This window comes from Ailuropoda melanoleuca, chromosome 12, assembly GCF_002007445.2.
Source record: "Ailuropoda melanoleuca isolate Jingjing chromosome 12, ASM200744v2, whole genome shotgun sequence".
Taxonomy (NCBI): Eukaryota; Metazoa; Chordata; class Mammalia; order Carnivora; family Ursidae; genus Ailuropoda; species Ailuropoda melanoleuca.
Window position 1 is genome coordinate 18,515,212 of NC_048229.1, and position 8,582 is coordinate 18,523,793.

The 8,582-nt window shown below is 46.3% G+C and overlaps 1 protein-coding gene and 1 long non-coding RNA gene across 6 annotated transcripts in view; one reads left to right on the top strand and one right to left on the bottom strand.

The window, feature by feature from the left end:
* Positions 1-4,516: 4,516 nt before the first annotated feature.
* Positions 4,517-8,086, bottom strand: LOC117795307. The gene is made up of 3 exons (XR_004619280.1): positions 7,454-8,086; positions 6,930-7,111; positions 4,517-4,921 (listed from the first exon to the last, which is right to left on the bottom strand). It is a non-coding gene; the product is annotated as an uncharacterized LOC117795307 (long non-coding RNA).
* An 85-nt stretch (positions 8,087-8,171) lies between these two features.
* EIF4ENIF1 (eukaryotic translation initiation factor 4E nuclear import factor 1) overlaps positions 8,172-8,582 on the top strand; it is a 44,326-nt gene continuing 43,915 nt past the window's right edge. For 4 of the 5 annotated variants that reach the window (XM_034639664.1, XM_034639668.1, XM_034639669.1 and 1 more), the window contains exon 1: positions 8,372-8,527. The gene's annotated coding sequence lies outside the window, so the exon portion shown is untranslated. Of the gene's footprint in view, positions 8,322-8,371; positions 8,528-8,582 lie in introns of those variants that run through there. The other variant, XM_034639666.1, reaches the window with a different exon arrangement.

Consider the following 8,582-nt stretch of genomic DNA (forward strand, 5'->3'; position numbering starts at 1 on the left):
CCCAGGACCCCGGGACCATGACCTGAGCAGAAGACAGAAGCTTGACTGAACTACCCAGGCACCCCTAAGCTCTCTCATTCTTGAGAAGTTACAGGAAAACTGGATGCTGTCGAAATTAAAAACAGTTGTGTTTCAAAGGACACCATTAAGAAAGTGAAAAGACACCTCACTGAATGGGAGAAAATACTGGCAAATCTACTAAGAGACATATCTAGGTTATATTTTTTAAAATTCCTACTATTCAGTAATTTTAAAAAAAACCCAATTTTAAAATGGACAAAGGAGGGGCGCCTGGGTGGCACAGCGGTTAAGCGTCTGCCTTCGGCTCAGGGCGTGATCCCGGCGTTATGGGATCGAGGCCCCACATCAGGCTCCTCTGCTGTGAGCCTGCTTCTTCCTCTCCCACTCCCCCTGCTTGTGTCCCCTCTCTCACTGACTGTCTCTATCTCTGTCAAATAAATAAATAAAATCTTTAAAAAAAAAATAAATAAAAAAAAAATAAAATGGACAAAGGATGTGAACAGACATTTCTCCAAAAAAATACATAAATGGCCAATAAGCACATTACAAGACATTCAATATCATGAGCCATCAAGGAAGTGCATATCAAATCCCAATGAGATAACCATTAGGGCAGCTACAATCAAAAAGAAAGAAAGATTGGGGCACCTGGCTGGCTCAGTCAGAGGAACATGCAATGCTGATCTCAAGGTCGTGAGTTTGAGCCCCACACTGGGTGTAGCGATTACTTCAATAAATAAACTTAAAAAAAAAAAAAAGACAGAAAAATAATAACCAGTGTTGGTGAGGATGTAGAGAAAGTAGAACCCTCATACACTGCTGGTGATAGTGTAAAATGGTGCAGCCACTTTGGAAAACTGGCAATTCCTCAAAAAGATAGAGTTACCATTTGATCCAGCAGTTCCATTCCTAGGTACATAGCCAAGAGAACTTAAAACAAACGTCTATACAAAAACTTGTATGTGAATGTTCAAGGCAACATTAATAATAGCCAAAAAAGTGAAAGCCCAAATGTCCACCAACTCGTGGATGGACAAAAAATATATGGTAAATCTATACAAATGAAGTATCATGCAACCATAAAAAGAAATGCAGTACTATTACATGTTAAAACATGGATACATACTGGCACATGCTAAGTGAAAGAAGCCAATCACAAAGGACCATATATCATGATTCCATTTATATGAAATGTCCAGAACAGATAAATCTATAGAGTCATAAAGTAAATGCTTGGCTGCCTAGGGCTGGAAGGATTGAAGGGAAATGGGGAGTGACTCCTAACATTAAAGGCTACTTTTCAGGGTGATGAAAATGTTCTAGAATTGATTATGGTGATGGTTGCATAAATGAATATATGAAAACCACTGAACACTTTCAATCGGTTGAGTTGTATTCTATGTGAATTATATAGCAATAAAGCTGTCAAAGGAAGAAAAGGAGGAGGAGGAGGAAGTCGAAGCAATAGTTAGTAAAGGAAAACGTATCCCAAAAACCAAGGAAGCAAATTAAAGGGAAAAAGGAACCGAGGCAACAGCAAATTCAATATAAGAGAATAGCAAAAACAAGCAAATCTCAAGATAGACGTGAAAAGAAGTTTCTGGATTTGAACTGAGTACAGCTGGTACAGAGCCACCAGATCAGAGAAGTGGAGGATCTCCAGGAAAAAGATGAAATGAACAGTTCTGAGAGTAATTTTGCAAAAAAATTAGAGAGGCATATGAGAAATGCTGATGCATTCAGGAAAAAAAATTAATGCATGAGTAGTAGGCAAATGAAAAAATAATTATTAATTTTCAGAGAAAATGGGATGTACAAGAAAGAACAGTTGCAGTACTCTACTTGGTACAGCTGTGAAATGTTGTGTAACATTGACCATTAATTTAACAATAACACATAACCACATTGGTGAGATGATGGAAGGAAAACTGCAAGCTAAGCACTTATCTTCCATGAGTAACAGTCAACACTTTATGTGTAAAACTAAAAAATCAGGAAATATCTCTCATAAGGATATTTACTTCCAAGATCAGGAAAAACAGCTAGCAGAATGGAAATTATAACTGGCGCATGGGGTTATTTCCTATTATAAGCTTTTAATATTGGTTTTTATTTTTTTTTAAAGATTTTATTTATTTATTCGACAGAGATAGAGACAGCCAGCGAGAGAGGGAACACAAGCAGGGGGAGTGGGAGAGGAAGAAGCAGGCTCCCAGCAGAGGAGCCTGATGTGGGGCTCGATCCCAGAATGCCGGGATCACGCCCTGAGCCGAAGGCAGACGCTCAACCGCTGTGCCACCCAGGCGCCCCTTAATATTGGTTTTTAAAGTCATGTATGTTAACTTGAAAAATTAAAGAAGTTTCTACAGTATTTTGCAGCTGCTAACAATGAGAAATCAATGATCCTACTAAAGAAAAGCAAGGAAAGACCTAAATTTATATCTTAAGCCCCATAATGTTTCAACTACTTCTTCCAGAAAACCTTCCCTGACACCAAGCCTCATACTCTCATGGCACTTAGGCGGGTACCATGAAATCTAAAACGAATAGATTTAAAAGCCACTTACGGAGCAGGTACGAAGCACTTTTCATTAATAACCTGCCTTTTAACAACCACCCGAACAGGTGGTAGCCATTTCATTTTACAGACGAAGTATCTAATTGAGGTCACTAGTTAAGTGGTAGGGCTGGGGGTGGTACTCAGGTCCCTAACACCATTCGTTCAGCAAGTATTTACTATGCATCTACACAGGTTGACAAGAAACCTGAACCGCCTCCCATGAGATAAAACCGAAGCATTTATCTTCTACCGCTGGGGAGGCTTCGCTGTTGTTGCCCTGTTGGGCCCTCTGGGTTCAGACGAGGCCCCCGAGGTTTGTGCACACTAGCCCCTGGCCCGGCCACGCAGCAGGGATCCAGAAACTCCTGATTCGGATCCGCGCACGTTAATGAGCCTTGCAAGGATGCAGGCACCAGCACCCGCCTGCAGCACCAGACGCGCGGGAGGAAGCGGCGCCCTGGGCCCGGGCGACTAGACGCTGAAGGGAAGCAGCACCCGCCAAGAAGGGCGCAAGCACCGCGCTGGGCGGGTTCCGAACGCCCTGCGCACTCTCTTCACACCTCTTCCACTCCCAAATCACAGTCCGTGGGTAGGCAGCATCGCCTGCACTCCTATAGAGAAGGAAGCGGAGGCTCCGAGAGGAGTCACAGGGCCCAGTTCGGGGTCCAGCTCGCCGCCGGACTCCAAACCGAGGAAGCCAAGCCACTCAGAGGCTGGAGACGATTCGACCCGGCCTCATACCTGACAAGCCGAACACTGCCTCGCGCCTCGGGAAGTCCCAGCAGGAGTGGGCAGACGCGGCCCGCGCTCCCCCAACCCGCCGGGCCCACATCCGCCTCACAGCTTCCCGCGTCTCTGCACAGGAGTTTCGCGCCGGCCCCGCCCCCGTCTCCACGGCGACGCGGCGTGCGCGCGGGACGCCCCTCCGCCCTACTCTGGAGTTCACGCAGCCTCAGTCCGATAGGTGACACGCCTCCCTCTGGCAGCCGAGAGGCACCTGCAAAGCTGAGTTTGCTCCAAAGTGCGCGGATGAACGCACTGTCTGGGGAACCTTAAGGGGGGCTGTCTCCTTGGCCCCCTCGCTCCTCTCAGAGCTCAGCTTCTTACACCCACTCTTAGAGGAGTAGGAGTTGTTTCGAATCGGACTTCCGAGCTACGCCTCGCGCGGCAGGGACTAGGGATGAGGTTCCCATCTGGAGGCCCACGCGGACGACGGTCCTCCTTCCCCCTCTACTTCCAGGCTCCCGCGTGAGCCTCTCTGGCTCTTAGTTCTCCATGGTTCCCAGCAAGTGCAAGCCAGCCCCTAAGGAGTAGGGCGCGCGCATGCGTGGACCAGGGAGGTTGTCAAACTGAAGGGCGGGGGAAGGTGTTGTTCCGCCGCCTCCGAATTTAAATTATCCCAGGCTGGGATCTTCTCTGAACCCTTCCTTTAAAAATGTAGTTAACAAGCACTAATTGTTGGTAAATAGGTGTTAATTTTTTTAAAACTCTGATCATCTTTTTAAAATAGGGGTAAGGGAAGATAGGTGGGGCACTTTTATCTGCTTTTCTCCTGTGTTTTGTAAAACATTTGAAAGCACATGAGATATCTGGTGGAGAGCAAAGGTTAGCATTATGTACTTAAATGCTTGAAAGATTTTATATTACAAATATCAGGTAAAATAATTTGAGTGTTCCGGGATTAAAATCACACAGGTTGGGGCGCCTGGGTGGCACAGCGGTTAAAGCGTCTGCCTTCGGCTCAGGGCGTGATCCCTGCGTTATGGGATCGAGCCCCACATCAGGCTCCTCCACTGTGAGCCTGCTTCTTCCTCTCCCACTCCCCCTGCTTGTGTTCCCTCTCTCTCTGGCTGTCTCTATCTCTATCGAATAAATAAATAAAATCTTTAAAAAAAAAAATCACACAGGTAGTTTGCATTTTTGCTCTATATTCTACATATGCTAATTTTTGTAAAAAAAAAAAAAAAAAACCAAACCAGGTTTTTAAAAGAAGTTCCACTTTAGCAGGACACGGGAACCAAACTTTTAGGGTTGACTAATTTAGTGAGTCCTAATTAACGCTAATATTTACTAACTGTAAAATTAGTCTTTCTTATAAGTACTTTATGCTTTCTAGATGATTTGCTGATGCCTTATTCCTGTCATGTATCTTTACTACCGTCAGTTTGACTAATTTAGGAAGGAATGAAAGGCATTTTCATTTGAGTTACAATGTAAATAATTACTCCTGTCAGGAAAGATTAGAACATAAATCAGTATAGAGTAACAATAGCTAGTGCAGTAGCACTTACATGATTTCAGTTGTCTGTTGTTAAGTACTTCCCATAAATAAAATTAAACCTGTAAAGCACCAGAAAGGGTAGAGGCTCAGCAAAGAATTTGTTGTGTGGTCTTCTAAAAGTCCTTTAAATTCTTTATAGCCCTTAACCTGAGACATGACGCCACACACCTGTGAAACCATTGAACTCTTTTCTTAGAACCAGGGATTACCCTTAGAGCAAGACAAACTGAACGCTAAAAAAAAGCCCATTTAGAGAGACACTGACTAGCTGAGGTGTAATCCCAACTGAGATGAGGCTGCTCTCAAAATTACTAGTTTCTGCTATTTTCATTTGCTTCTCTACTGCTCTTGGACTGCTAATTTCCCCAAATGACTTAACTTTTGAGTCCCCCTATGCCACACTTTGAACCAACAATTGAAGCTAAACTAAGATCTTACAAATATTTAGTAAAGAACGAGAGTAAATATTTTTTTATTCTCAGAGGCTTCTCATACTGATATTTGAAAATTAATTGCAAAAAGGGGCATTTAGAATTCAAATGATTTTTTTAAAGATTTTATATATTTGACAGAGCACAAGCAGGGGGAGAAGCAGGCTCCCCACTGAACAGGGAACCGAAGTGGGGCTGGATCCCATCAACCTGAGCTGAAGACAGTTGCTTAACAACTGAGCCACCCAGGCGCCCCACAAATTATCATTCTTACCAAGAATATTCAAAAGCTACAATGAAACAAGGACTTGCAAGTATCTAGGTTTTGCATGACACAGGTGAAAGACATTCATAGATACCTTCCCTCAATAAATTACCTTTATTCCCAGGTACTAATTTGCATCTCCTTTCACAAGGACAAATTGAGTCTCTGAGAGATAAGAAGTGAGTTAAGACCAAGGTTCTACAAGATGCTAAAGGAGAACTCCGTGGAAAAGTGCATCCCAACTAGGATAAACCAGAGGGCCCAAGAAATTAGCTCCAGGCTAGGCCTCTATCATGGTAGCTACAATGCCTTGAGCAGATTTTATGTGTATCTGTGGTAATTTAAAAGTATGTCCACAAATTTGTTAACACTTCTATACAAAAGTAGTCAAGTCCCCTCCCTTTAGTGACTTCTAATAGAATGCGGCATGTGGCAGAACACTGAGTGACTCTGAAGCTAGGTTAGAAAAGACAATTCCGCAACTAGGTGCCTGCAGAATGCCGCCATGTGCTAAGAAAAGCTCAGGCCAGAGGGTGTGTATACACATTCCAGCCAAAAGCTCCAGGAGTCCCAGTGGACAGCCACCATCAAGCACCAAATATTTGAGTAAATGAGCCATTAAATGATCCTAGCCCCAAGCCTCCCACCCATCTGAATGGAGCAGAAACCACGTGTCCCAGCTAGAAGTGGCCTAAACTGCAGGTTTGAGTGCAAAATACTGAGTTAAGCCACTGAGTTTTGGGGTGGTTTTTTACACAGCAATAGATGACCGGAACAATGCTCTTAATATCTCTAATTTCCATTAAAACCCTGAGAAGTGGGTACTAATACCCCTTCTTGACAGAGCAAACAGATCCAGAAAAATGAAAAGACTGGCTCAGGTTTCACACCAAGCAGCAGAACCAAGATATAGAGAGCTTCAAAGAATGGGCCTTCTTCATTATTCCTGATAGCAAAAGGATTATACCATTATCCTCAACCTTAGGAAGAACCTGGATTCCCAAAACATCGCGATTTCTAAAATAATAAGACAAGCACTGTTTGATTACCTGCAACTGAATAGCCTTAAAAAAACAAAAACAAAAAACAGGGGCGCCTGGGTGGCTCGGTCGTTAAGCATCTGCCTTCAGCTCAGGGCGTCATCCCAGAGTCCTGGGATCAAGCCCCACATCAGGCTCCTCCACTGGGAGCCTGCTTCTTCCTCTCCCACTCTCCCCTGCTTGTGTTCCCTCTCTCGCTGGCTGTCTGTCAAATAAATAAATAAAATCGTAAAAGGAAAAAAAAAAAAAAGCAACCAACTCTTTACTAAAAAAAAAAAAAAAAACCACAACACAGGAGCTTCATGGAGGTTGGATAAGGCTTTTTACCCACCTAATCCTTCTTAATCTTGACAACAGCCCCTGTGAATTGGGTTATCATCTTTCCAATTTTACTGATTAGAAAACCGAGGCTAAGAATAAAGAACTGGACTAATTTTCCCCAGCCTGTAGGGTGTGGCAGAGCTGGGATGCAAACTCGGGCCCAATTTGCAAACGTTTTCTTCTGCATCTTACCTGCAAAGATAGTTAACACATTAAAGAAAACAAAAAACCATACATTTTATTCAATATTACAGACGAAAAGAAGAATGTTTTCATAATTTTCGCTGTTGCCAAGACTCATAGGAAGGGAACTTAGCAACCACTCAATGCCCAGTCCCCTTATTTTACAAGTGAAGCTCAAAGAAAGTAGGCCCCTTCAAAGAAACGTAGACTTCTCTACCCTTAAGTGAGAAAAACTGCGTTTCCCTCTACGCCCCTATATCATTTTACACAAATCCCGAGCGGTCGCACGTGACAGAAACTGGGGGTGGGAATATTCCTGCAGACCGGGCTCACAGGTGATCTCCGTCAAACCTTTATTGATGGCTTCTTCCCAGCACGGCAATTACTCTCATTTCTCAGAGTAGGGAAATTGTGTTTGCATTGCTGGGCTCCCATTTGCTAGTCTCGCCACTGTGTACTATGCGCTTCACAACCGCCGTCTCATTTTCACCCAAACACATTCGCACTTCCCCTTCCCGTGCAGGCTCTGGAAAGATTCGGGTTATGGGCGGGGAAAAAAAAACCTTTCAATGAACCTGTCAGTCGCCTTTAGCTCAATCAAAAGCAATCGTGGCAAGTTTGTTAATGCAACAACACAGTCACATAAATTATAGACAGGAGCCATTTTAGAAAGGAGAAGAAAGAAAACTCAAAAGAAGTCAGGGCTTTGCCTAACATTACACCACTAAAGAAAAACCTGAGAAACAAGTCCACAAAAGCCCCCAGGTTCGCCTCAGACTGCAACCCTCAAAGCCCCACGGTTCTCCGCCATCGCGAACCGTGCGAACGCTCCCAAGTCCGCACCAGGTCGCGGACCCCGGCCCACATCGCGGCTACCATCGACTTCCGAGAGCTGCCAGGCGAGAACTGCCGGCTACAAGCATCGCCCGCCCCGTTCCGCCCCGTTCCGCCCCGCCCCGAAGCGCGCGTGGGAACGCAGCATCCTCCCCAGGGCTGCCCGGGACGACCGCCTGGGCGCACCGGGAAAGGCTTCCGCCGCCGCCGCCTCAGCCCCCTCCCCGCCGCCGCCATCTCCTCCCTGCCTCCGCCTCGCCGCCACCGGGCGCACGCTAGAGCCGGCGCCCGGGGAGCGCGCCGCAATGTGTCTCTTTTCCGCCCGGCACCACTGCGGCCACCTCACATCCGGGCGCGCAGTGGCGAAGGCGGTGCTGGGGCCCGGGTGCGTGGAGGGAGTTATTAAGGGGGAGGGGGGCCTGGGAGGAGGGGCGGAGGGCTGGGCCGTGGTTACGGCGGCTGAAGAGAGACAGTCCGAACGGGTGGGGGGGCGAGAGCGAAGGCCGCGCGGAGAAGCCCTCGGACCGGCGCGGGCGGCGGGGAGGGGAGCGGCGGCCGAGGCGAAGAGCCGCCGAGCGGCGGAGGCACCGAGTAAGGGCCCGGCGGCAGCGGGAGCCGGGGCGCCTCGCGCCAAGGGCCGCAGGGA